General features: G+C 61.7%; 1 protein-coding gene and 1 non-coding gene across 2 annotated transcripts in view; one reads left to right on the forward strand and one right to left on the reverse strand.

Moving 5' to 3' along the window:
- Window positions 1-12,500, forward strand: part of LOC142792126 (uncharacterized) — a gene marked incomplete at both ends in the record, with an annotated part of 286,387 nt that overhangs the window by 247,988 nt on the left and 25,899 nt on the right. The gene's annotated exons all lie outside the window — the stretch shown is intronic.
- On the reverse strand, window positions 1,377-3,191 carry LOC142792151 (small subunit ribosomal RNA). The gene has a single exon (XR_012890696.1). It is a non-coding gene; the product is annotated as a small subunit ribosomal RNA (ribosomal RNA).

Here is a 12,500-nt window from a genome sequence, read left to right on the forward strand (position 1 = left end):
GCGGGCCTCGACGGCTACACATTTCCTCGGGCGGCCGCCTCCCGGCCTCCGTGGAGCGCGGGATGCACGGTCCCATCGACAAGCCTCTCCCGTTTTTACCGTGGCGTCGCGGTTCACCACGGCGGGCGGGTCGGTCTCCTCCGCATAAAAAGGGGGACCCCCGCTTTTTGTTCCACGAAATCGCACAAGCTTTTTTCGCATCCACGGTTTGCCACCGCACACCAAAATGCCGATCCGGCTGCCTACTTTAGCCAACAGGTGGAGCCAGGCGCGCCGTACTTGCGCGGCACTTCCCACGTCCACCGAAGTCGGTGCCAAGGACCACTTTCGGCGCCGGAGCCGCGTACGAGCCTACTCGAGGCGGAAGAACGAAGCCAGCAAGGGCCTGGCCGCAAGTGCGTTCAATTGTCGGGACGTCCAAGTCCCTCGTTCTTCCGTGCTTCCTCTTTCGGCAAGTCGTTGCGGCACCTTCCCAAAGCGCGCAGACCCGCTAATCGCGACGAGCGCGACGTGGCCGTGCCGCCTTTCCCTCGGCAGCAAGCAAAACGCCTGGCAACGTCGACGCTCCCCTAACCGCGATCTCGCACCGTGTTTCGTGTGGCGAATTCAAAAGCCGGCCGGCGCTGCTGCAACCATTACGGTCGGTACGCATACGCCGCGGAGGGCGGGACGGTCATCGGAGCGTGCGGTTCCTCCATCGAGTACTGCGCACCTCGGCCGTCGCATCGCCGTGCCATGACCGGCCGCGCGTCAACGCGAACCGGTGCCAGCGAGATCCCTCGCCTGCAAGAACCGACCGGCAGCCTCCGTCACCCGAGGACGCGGAGGCGCTTGCCGCGGACGGCGGGACGGTATGCACTGGTGCACAGCGGACCCGTCACATCGCCAGTTCCTTGACCGACCGCCGACGCTTGTGCCGTTCCTCTCGTACTTGGCAGTCGCCGCGCGATTGTCGGGTCTCGTTCTTGCACGCTCGAACGGTCGGGAGGGCACTCGGCTGGCGTTTCGGGAACGCGCAGCCTCGCCTTCTACCGACGTAACCACGACTCGCCGTTCGCGCTCCGCCGCTCCTGTTTACAGTACTAGGCGGTCCCGCAGCGGTCGGGTCGCGCATTTCGAGCGCTTCGAGCCACGGTGCAGTGGCGGGTCGAAAGCCGACCTATGAGTGCGTTGCGCCGTTTGTACCCGCGTCCGCCACCTGGCCGACCGTCCAAGGTCGCGGTGTTGGCGTCCGCTGGGCGCAACAATTTGTCACGGGGTGCCGCTCCACATTCAGGCAGCCCCGTGGGGAAAAGCCGACCCCGCGTCCAAACGGGGTCAGCGGCAGAAAGTGTCGGGCGCAGACGCAGCTGAGGCGCTCACCCTTCACAATCCGTTAATGATCCTTCCGCAGGTTCACCTACGGAAACCTTGTTACGACTTTTACTTCCTCTAAATGATCAAGTTTGGTCATCTTTCCAACAGACCGGCGCAACCGAAAGGCCGCGCCGGACATCGGTCCGAAGACCTCACTAAATCATTCAATCGGTAGTAGCGACGGGCGGTGTGTACAAAGGGCAGGGACGTAATCAACGCGAGCTTATGACTCGCGCTTACTGGGAATTCCTCGTTCAAGGGGAACAATTGCAAGCCCCTATCCCAATCACGAAAGAAGTTCCACGGGTTACCCAGTCTTTTCAGACAGGGATAAAGACACGCTGCTTCCTTCAGTGTAGCGCGCGTGCGGCCCCGGACATCTAAGGGCATCACAGACCTGTTATTGCTCTGTTTCGTGCGGCTAGGAGCCGCTTGTCCCTCTAAGAAGGTTGTAAGGTGCTGGGAACCCCGCACCTATTTAATAGGCTAGAGTCTCGTTCGTTATCGGAATTAACCAGACAAATCGCTCCACCAACTAAGAACGGCCATGCACCACCATCCACCGAATCAAGAAAGAGCTCTCAATCTGTCAATCCTCCCAGTGTCCGGGCCGGGTAAGTTTTCCCGTGTTGAGTCAAATTAAGCCGCAGGCTCCACTCCTGGTGGTGCCCTTCCGTCAATTCCTTTAAGTTTCAGCTTTGCAACCATACTTCCCCCGGAACCCAAATACTTTGGTTTCCCGGAAGCTGCCCGCCGAGTCATTTGAGTAACTCAGGCGGATCGCTGGTTGGCATCGTTTATGGTCAGAACTAGGGCGGTATCTGATCGCCTTCGAACCTCTGACTTTCGTTCTTGATCAATGAAAACATTCTTGGCAAATGCTTTCGCAGTAGTTCGTCTTGCGACGGTCCAAGAATTTCACCTCTAGCGCCGCAATACGAATGCCCCCGTCCGTCCCTCTTAATCATTACCTCGTATTCCAAAAACCAACAGAACAGAAACGAGGTCTTGTTCTATTATTCCATGCAAGTTTATTCAGGCGACTCGCCTGCGTTGAGCACTCTAATTTTTTCAAAGTAAAAGCACCGGCCATCTCGAGGCACACAATGAAGTGCACCAAGAAAGAACCGGCATGATGTTCAGTCCGAGCCGTCGCATCGGGTAGATGCACTACTCGTCTGGAACTGAGATCCAACTACGAGCTTTTTAACCGCAGCAGCTTTAGTATACGCTATTGGAGCTGGAATTACCGCGGCTGCTGGCACCAGACTTGCCCTCCAATTGATCCTCGTTAAAGGATTTAGAGTGTACTCATTTCAATTACGGGGCCTCAAAAGAGTCCCGTATTGTTATTTTTCGTCACTACCTCCCCGTGCCGGGAGTGGGTAATTTGCGCGCCTGCTGCCTTCCTTGGATGTGGTAGCCGTTTCTCAGGCTCCCTCTCCGGAATCGAACCCTGATTCTCCGTTACCCGTAACAACCATGGTAAGCAAGTAACCTACCATCGAAAGTTGATAAGGCAGACACTTGAAAGAAACGTCGCCGGCTCGTGGCCATGCGATCAGCACAAAGTTATCCAGAGTCACCACACAATACGGGCCGAAACCCGATCGATCTTGGTCTAATAAAAGCACCCGTTACCCAAAGGGCTCCAGGCTCACTGCATGTATTAGCTCTAGAATTGCCACAGTTATCCAAGTAGGAAGAAACGATCTAAGGAACCATAACTGATTTAATGAGCCATTCGCGGTTTCGCCTTATTTCGGCATGTACTTAGACATGCATGGCTTAATCTTTGAGACAAGCATATGATTACTGGCAGGATCAACCAGGTAATCGTTCGACTGCGCGTCCGTCCTCGCCCTCGGCGGGCCGGACGCAGTCTGTGTGCGGCGGAGGCCACCTTCAGGCGCCCCAACACGCTTATTTTGCACTCCGAGATGACGGCGTTCGAGCTCGCTACGGCACAACCTTCCCGAAAGACGAGTGGGAGCCGTGCGGCAAGAAGCACGTTCATGCTCGCTCTTTTTCGTTGCATCGACTCGGTCGCGCCGTGCGGGTTGCCCAAGCCCGCTGCACTGTCGGTGGACCGGCCGGAACTAGCAACGGAGCCGAGACTGCAAAGCCGCCAGACGACGGGTCACGCCCGCGTCTTCGGCGCTTTCGCATCTGAATCGCCCGAGGACGACACGGAACACACCTCGATATCGTGGTAAAACGGCACCGTCCGACAACCAGCCCCTAACGCATCAAGCGGATGAGGCTGCAGACGACTGCCGTGGATTCCCCTGGAGCAGACCCGAGGACACGCTTGACGAGGCCGAAGCCCGCCGCATATCAGACACCCGGTCGCTTTCGCGTACGCCGCTCACGAGAACCCCCACATAATAGCAGCGATAAGTACCCAGACCTCCTTGGGCCCTAATACGAGCGTACTCGAGAAAATTTCACCGCGGGTGTGCCCCGAAACGTGTGGCATGTTGAGCGTGCCACAAGTCTACGTCGCTCTCAAACCCGCCGAGGTCGTAGAATTTGCGACCCTACTCACGAAATTCCCACCGAGGATACGGCCGCAAACGTACCGCACCTTGGGTAGGCCACGAGTTTGTGCAACACTACGCTGACGGCACAGCACCGAGGTCGTGCGCGCACGCACGGGAAAATTCCGCCGCGGTTTCTGCCGAAAACGTGAGGCACCACGACTCTCCGCAAGTTCGCGTCGACTGCGAAAGACCGAAGTCGTGAACGACGTGTCCGCTACTCGCCGCCGACACGCTGGACACCAAACGTACAACGACTCGACGGCGTCGTAGAGGCCCACGACGCGGTTTTCCTTAACGACGTCTCGGCGTGGCACCGACAGGTTAGAACGGCCGACCAACGTTCCCTGTCCGCCGTTCGGCTCAGTCGAAGGGCTCGGCGACTTCGGCAACGCTGCGAAGCCGCACGGTGACGCACGCCATGTCCCCATTTTTTTTTTTCTTTCTGCGTCTGCCGGGGTGCCCCTATAATAGCAGCGATAAGCACCCAGACCGCCGTGGGTCGCTCGCCCCGGCTGACGTGGTTTTTCGTACTCCTGCGGCGGTCGCCGTCAAGCACGTCCAAATACGCTACTTTCGTGGGCGCATTCACGCTCTTTCGCTTCGCCGGAGTGCCAGCACTCACTCTGCCAAAAACGGCGAACATCCGAGCGGCGGTTCCCACTTTTGCGTCGGCGTCGCAAACCCCGCCCCGGCAGACGAGGTTTGCCGTACTCGTGCGACGGTGGCCGGCGGGCACGTCGAAAGACGCCGATATCGTGCGCGAATTGGCGCACCTTGGCTTCACCGGAGTGCCGCCACTGACTCCTCCAAAAACGGCGAAGATCCGAGCGGCGCTTCCCACTTTCGCATCGGCGTCCCGAACTCCGCCCCGGCTGACGCGGTTTACCGTACTCGTGCGACGGTCGCCGGCGAGCACGTGGAAAGACGCCGATATCGTGCCCGAATCGGCTCCGTTCGGCTTCGCCGGAGTGCCAGCACTGGCTCGGCGAAAGACGACGAACATCCGAGCGACGGTTCTCACTATTGCGTACGCGTCGCAAACCCCGCCCCGGCAGACGCACTTTGCCGTACTCGTGCGACGGTCGCCGGCGAGCACGTAGAAAGACGCCGATATCGTGCCGGAATCGGCCCCGTTTGGCTTCGCCGGAGTGCCAGCACTCACTCGGCCACAAACGGCGAACATCCGAGCGGCGGTTCCCACTTAGCCGTCGGCGTCCCGAACTCCGCCCCGGCAGACGCGGTTGCCGAGCTCGTGCGACTAGCGACCGCGAAGCCGTCTCGCGACGCCGCTTTCGTGCGCGGCTCCCACTGCGACCTGGGTCACCCGAGGTCGACGAGCAAAAAAGAATGTCGAAAAAATTTTTTTTTTTTTTTTGCGTCTGCCGGGGTGCCCCTATAATAGCAGCGATAAGCACCCAGACCGCCATGGGTCGCTCGCCCCGGCTGACGTGGTTTTTCGTTTTCCTGCGGTGGTCGTCGTCAAGCACGTCCAAACACGCCACTTTCGTGGGCGCATTCGCGCTCTTTCGCTTCGCCGGAGTGCCAGCACTCACTCTGCCAAAAACGGCGAACATCCGAGCGGCGGTTCCCACTTTTGCGTCGGCGTCGCAAACCCCGCCCCGGCAGACGAGGTTTGCCGTACTCGTGCGACGGTGGCCGGCGGGCACGTCGAAAGACGCCGATATCGTGCGCGAATTGGCGCACCTTGGCTTCACCGGAGTGCCGCCACTGACTCCTCCAAAAACGGCGAAGATCCGAGCGGCGCTTCCCACTTTCGCATCGGCGTCCCGAACTCCGCCCCGGCTGACGCGGTTTACCGTACTCGTGCGACGGTCGCCGGCGAGCACGTGGAAAGACGCCGATATCGTGCCCGAATCGGCTCCGTTCGGCTTCGCCGGATTGCCAGCACTGGCTCGGCGAAAGACGACGAACATCCGAGCGACGGTTCTCACTATTGCGTACGCGTCGCAAACCCCGCCCCGGCAGACGCACTTTGCCGTACTCGTGCGACGGTCGCCGGCGAGCACGTAGAAAGACGCCGATATCGTGCCGGAATCGGCCCCGTTTGGCTTCGCCGGAGTGCCAGCACTCACTCGGCCACAAACGGCGAACATCCGAGCGGCGGTTCCCACTTAGCCGTCGGCGTCCCGAACTCCGCCCCGGCAGACGCGGTTGCCGAGCTCGTGCGACTAGCGACCGCGAAGCCGTCTCGCGACGCCGCTTTCGTGCGCGGCTCCCACTGCGACCTGGGTCACCCGAGGTCGACGAGCAAAAAAGAATGTCGAAAAAAATTTTTTTTTTTTTTTTGCGTCTGCCGGGGTGCCCCTATAATAGCAGCGATAAGCACCCAGACCGCCATGGGTCGCTCGCCCCGGCTGACGTGGTTTTTCGTTTTCCTGCGGTGGTCGTCGTCAAGCACGTCCAAACACGCCACTTTCGTGGGCGCATTCGCGCTCTTTCGCTTCGCCGGAGTGCCAGCACTCACTCTGCCAAAAACGGCGAACATCCTAGTGGCGGTTCCCACTTTTGCGTCGGCGTCGCCAACCCCGCCCCGGCATACGCGGTTTGCCGTACTCGTGCGGCGGTGGCCGGCGGGCACGTCGAAAGACACCGATATCGTGCGCGAGTCGATGCTTCTTGGTCTCGCAGGAGGGCCGCCACTCACTCCTGCAAAAACGGCGAAGATCCGAGCGGCGCTTCCCACTTTTTCGTCGGCGTCGCAAACCTCGCCCCGGCAGACGCGCTTTGCCGTACTCGTGCGACGGTCGCCGGCGAGCACGTCGAAATACGCCGATATCGTGCCCGAATCGGCCCCGTTTCGCTTCGCCGGAGTGCCAGCACTCGCTCGGCCAAAGACGACGAACATCCGAGCGACGGTTCCCACTATTGCGTACGCGTCGCGAACCCCGCCCCGGCAGACGCGGTTTGCCGTACTCGTGCGGCGGTGGCCGGCGGGCACGTCGAAAGACGCCGATATCGTGCACGAATTGGCGCTCCTTGGCTTCACCGGAGTGCCAGCACTCACTCGGCCAAAAACGGCGAACATCCGAGCAGCGGTACCCACTTAGCCGTCGGCATCCCGAACTCCGCGCCGGCTGACGCGGTTGCCGAGCTCGTGCGACTAGCGACCGCGAACGCGTCTCGCGACGCCGCTTTCGTGCGCGGCTCCCATTGCGACCTGGGTTACCCGAGCTCGACCAGCAAAAAAGAAGGTCGAAAATTTTTTTTTTTTTTTCTGCGTCTGCCGGGGTGCCCCTATAATAGCAGCGATAAGCACCCAGACCGCCGTGTGTCGCTCGCCCCGGCTGACGTGGTTTTTCGTACTCCTGCAGCGGTCGCCGTCACGCACGTCCAAATACGCCACTTTCGTGGGCGCATTCGCGCTCTTTCGCGTCGCCGGAGTGCCAGCACTCACTCTGCCAAAAACGGCCAACATCCGAGCGGCGGTTCCCACTTTTGCGTCGGCGTCGTAAACCCCGCCCCGGCAGACGCGGTTTGCCCTACTCGTGCGACGGTCGCCGGCGAGCGCGTCGAAAGACGCCGATATCGTGCGCTAATTGGCGCTCCTTGGCTTCTCCGGAGTGCCGCCACTCACTCCTCCAAAAACGGCGAAGATCCGAGCGGCGTTCTCCACTTTCGCATCGGCGTCCCGAACTCCGCCCGGGCTGACGCGGTTTACCGTACTCGTGCGACGGTCGCCGGCGGGCACGTCGAAAGACGCCGATATCGTGCCGTAATCGGCCCCGTTTGGCTTCGCCCGTGTGCCAGCACTCACTCGGCCAAAAACGGCGAACATCCGAGCAGCGTTTCCCACTTTCGCATCGGCGTCCCGAAGCCCGCCCCGGCAGACGCGGTTTGCCCTACTCGAGCGACGGTCGCCGGCGATCACGTCGAAAGGCGCCGAATTCGTGCACGAATCGATGCTTCTTGGTCTCGCAGGAGGGCCGCCACTCACTCCTGCAAAAACGGCGAAGATCCGAGTTGCGCTTCCCACTTTTTCGTCGGCGTCCCGAACTACGCCCCGGCTGACGCGGTTTACCGTACTCGTGCGACGGTCGCCGGCGGGCACTTCAAAATACGCCGATTTCGTGGGCGCATTCACGCTGTTTCGCTTCCCCGGAGTGCCAACACTCACTCTGCCGAAAGCGGCGATCATCCGAGCGGCGGTTCCCACTTTTGCGTCGGCTTCGCAAACGGCGCCCCGGCAGACGCGCTCGTGCGACGTACTCGTGCGACGGTCGCCGGCGAGCACGTCGAAAGACGCCGATATCGTGCTCGAATCGACCCCGTTTCGCTTCGCCGGAGTGCTGCCAGTCACGGCGCAGAAAACGGCGAACAAGTGTTTTTTTTTTTTTTTTCCTAGAATTTGTGTTATAGAAGGCACATTTGATATCGGACGATAATTTTCAACTTTATCACGCGCACCGATTTTCGTGTAGAGGTTTGCAAGTTTATGGGAATTTCTCCACTTGGAATAATGCGATTTAGTAGTACTACGAGAACTTCATGGATGTACTCAAGGGTACGGGGCAAGTCAGTTACGTCAACACCTGCAGATTTTTTACACTTCAAACTGAAAATTGTTGGTTGTGAGTCCTCGTGTGATATTAAAGGCCGATTCGCTAACACATAGAACAAAGAAAGAAAGGAAGAAAAAACGCCCGCGCTCGCTCAAGAAACCTGGGTTCGCAACAAGTGGCAACAACAAGCAACCGAGCGAGTGCGCCAAAACCCGTGGCGGCCGAACAAACGCGAAGTCCCAACCGCGTCAGCCGGGGCGGCACGGGACAGGAAAAATCACTTCAGCCGGGGCGGCGGGGCACCGAATAAACCTCGTCACCTCGTCGCAGGATAAAAGAGGAAACAAAAAGTCTAAACAGCGTCTGCTGGAGCGAATGCGTAATAAAACAACAACAACAACAAAAAAAAAAAAACACCCGCGCTCAAGAAGTCTGCAATCACCACAAAAGGCGACTGTGACCGAGCAGCGTCAGCCGGGGCCGTGCGGAAACGGAAAAACCGCGACTACCGGGGCGTCGAGGCACCGAAAAATCCACTTCAGCCGCGGCGAAAAAAAAAACAAAAAGAAAGACGGAGGGGGGGGGGGAACCACGTCTGCCGGGGCGAAGGAAAAAAAAAAAACGCGTCTGCCGGGGCGAGCCCGGGTGCGGCACCACCGGGAAAACTGTGGCAAACAGACATGGCGATCGAGTGAGTGGGCCGCCAGCCAGGCTCAGCCAAAAAGTGCAAAGTCCGAACTGCGTCAGCCGGGGCGGCAAAAACCACGTCAGCCGGGGCGGCGCAAAAAACCGCGTCTGCCGGGGCGGCACGAAACCGCGTCAGCCGGGGCGGCGCGAAAACTGCGTCAGCCGGGGCGAAAGAAAAAAAAAAAAACGCGTCTGCCGGGGCGAGCCCGGGTGCGGCACCACCGGGAAAACTGTGGCAAACAGACATGGCGATCGAGTGAGTGGGCCGCCAGCCAGGCACAGCCGAAAAGTGCAAAGTCCGAACCGTGTCAGCCGGGGCGGCAAAAAACCGCGTCAGCCGGGGCGGCGCAAAAAACCGCGTCTGCCGGGGCGGCACGAAACCGCGTCAGCCGGGGCGGCGCGAAAACTGCGTCAGCCGGGGCGAGCCCGGGTGCGGCACCACCGGGAAAACTGTGGCAAACAGACATGGCGATCGAGTGAGTGGGCCGCCAGCCAGGCTCAGCCAAAAAGTGCCAAGTCCGAACTGCGTCAGCCGGGGCGGCAAAAAACCGCGTCAGCCGGGGCGGCGCAAAAAACCGCGTCTGCCGGGGCGGCGCGAAAACCGCGTCTGCCGGGGCGGCGCGAAAACTGCGTCAGCCGGGGCGAAAGAAAAAAAAAAACGCGTCTGCCGGGGCGAGCCCGGGTGCGGCACCACCGGGAAAACTGTGGCAAACAGACATGGCGATCGAGTGAGTGGGCCGCCAGCAAGGCTCAGCCAAAAAGTGCTAAGTCCGAACTGCGTCAGCTGGGGCGGCAAAAAACCGCGTCTGCCGGGGCGGCACGAAACCGCGTCAGCCGGGGCGGCGCGAAAACCGCGTCTGCCGGGGCGGCACGAAACCGCGTCAGCCGGGGCGGCGCGAAAACTGCGTCAGCCGGGGCGAGCCCGGGTGCGGCACCACCGGGAAAACTGTGGCAAACAGACATGGCGATCGAGTGAGTGGGCCGCCAGCCAGGCACAGCCGAAAAGTGCCAAGTCCGAACTGCGTCAGCCGGGGCGGCAAAAACCGCGTCAGCCGGGGCGGCGCGAAAACCGCGTCTGCCGGGGCGGCACGAAACCGCGTCAGCCGGGGCGGCGCGAAAACTGCGTCAGCCGGGGCGAGCCCGGGTGCGGCACCACCGGGAAAACTGTGGCTAACAGACATGGCGATCGAGTGAGTGGGCCACCAGCCAGGCTCAGCCAAAAAGTGCTAAGTCCGAACTGCGTCAGCCGGGGCGGCAAAAACCGCGTCAGCCGGGGCGGCGCAAAAAACCGCGTCTGCCGGGGCGGCACGAAACCGCGTCAGCCGGGGCGGCGCGAAAACTGCGTCAGCCGGGGCGAAAGAAAAAAAAAAAACGCGTCTGCCGGGGCGAGCCCGGGTGCGGCACCACCGGGAAAACTGTGGCAAACAGACATGGCGATCGAGTGAGTGGGCCGCCAGCCAGGCACAGCCGAAAAGTGCCAAGTCCGAACTGCGTCAGCCGGGGCGGCAAAAAACCGCGTCAGCCGGGGCGGCGCAAAAAACCGCGTCTGCCGGGGCGGCACGAAACCGCGTCAGCCGGGGCGGCGCGAAAACTGCGTCAGCCGGGGCGAGCCCGGGTGCGGCACCACCGGGAAAACTGTGGCAAACAGACATGGCGATCGAGTGAGTGGGCCGCCAGCCAGGCTCAGCCAAAAAGTGCCAAGTCCGAACTGCGTCAGCCGGGGCGGCGCAAAAAACCGCGTCTGCCGGGGCGGCGCGAAAACCGCGTCTGCCGGGGCGGCGCGAAAACTGCGTCAGCCGGGGCGAGCCCGGGTGCGGCACCACCGGGAAAACTGTGGCAAACAGACATGGCGATCGAGTGAGTGGGCCGCCAGCCAGGCTCAGCCAAAAAGTGCCAAGTCCGAACTGCGTCAGCCGGGGCGGCGCAAAAAACCGCGTCTGCCGGGGCGGCGCGAAAACCGCGTCTGCCGGGGCGGCGCGAAAACTGCGTCAGCCGGGGCGAAAGAAAAAAAAAACGCGTCTGCCGGGGCGAGCCCGGGTGCGGCACCACCGGGAAAACTGTGGCAAACAGACATGGCGATCGAGTGAGTGGGCCGCCAGCAAGGCTCAGCCAAAAAGTGCCAAGTCCGAACTGCGTCAGCCGGGGCGGCAAAAAACCGCGTCTGCCGGGGCGGCACGAAACCGCGTCAGCCGGGGCGGCGCGAAAACCGCGTCTGCCGGGGCGGCACGAAACCGCGTCAGCCGGGGCGAGCCCGGGTGCGGCACCACCGGGAAAACTGTGGCAAACAGACATGGCGATCGAGTGAGTGGGCCGCCAGCCAGGCACAGCCGAAAAGTGCTAAGTCCGAACTGCGTCAGCCGGGGCGGCAAAAACCGCGTCAGCCGGGGCGGCGCGAAAACCGCGTCTGCCGGGGCGGCACGAAACCGCGTCAGCCGGGGCGGCGCGAAAACTGCGTCAGCCGGGGCGAGCCCGGGTGCGGCACCACCGGGAAAACTGTGGCTAACAGACATGGCGATCGAGTGAGTGGGCCACCAGCCAGGCTCAGCCAAAAAGTGCTAAGTCCGAACTGCGTCAGCCGGGGCGGCAAAAACCGCGTCAGCCGGGGCGGCGCAAAAAACCGCGTCTGCCGGGGCGGCACGAAACCGCGTCAGCCGGGGCGGCGCGAAAACTGCGTCAGCCGGGGCGAAAGAAAAAAAAAAACGCGTCTGCCGGGGCGAGCCCGGGTGCGGCACCACCGGGAAAACTGTGGCAAACAGACATGGCGATCGAGTGAGTGGGCCGCCAGCCAGGCACAGCCGAAAAGTGCCAAGTCCGAACTGCGTCAGCCGGGGCGGCAAAAAACCGCGTCAGCCGGGGCGGCGCAAAAAACCGCGTCTGCCGGGGCGGCACGAAACCGCGTCAGCCGGGGCGGCGCGAAAACTGCGTCAGCCGGGGCGAGCCCGGGTGCGGCACCACCGGGAAAACTGTGGCAAACAGACATGGCGATCGAGTGAGTGGGCCGCCAGCCAGGCTCAGCCAAAAAGTGCCAAGTCCGAACTGCGTCAGCCGGGGCGGCGCAAAAAACCGCGTCTGCCGGGGCGGCGCGAAAACCGCGTCTGCCGGGGCGGCGCGAAAACTGCGTCAGCCGGGGCGAAAGAAAAAAAAAACGCGTCTGCCGGGGCGAGCCCGGGTGCGGCACCACCGGGAAAACTGTGGCAAACAGACATGGCGATCGAGTGAGTGGGCCGCCAGCAAGGCTCAGCCAAAAAGTGCCAAGTCCGAACTGCGTCAGCCGGGGCGGCAAAAAACCGCGTCTGCCGGGGCGGCACGAAACCGCGTCAGCCGGGGCGGCGCGAAAACCGCGTCTGCCGGGGCGGCACGAAACCGCGTCAGCCGGGGCGAGCCCGGGTGCGGC

This window comes from Rhipicephalus microplus, unplaced genomic scaffold (assembly GCF_043290135.1).
Source record: "Rhipicephalus microplus isolate Deutch F79 unplaced genomic scaffold, USDA_Rmic scaffold_205, whole genome shotgun sequence".
Lineage (NCBI taxonomy): Eukaryota > Metazoa > Arthropoda > Arachnida > Ixodida > Ixodidae > Rhipicephalus > Rhipicephalus microplus.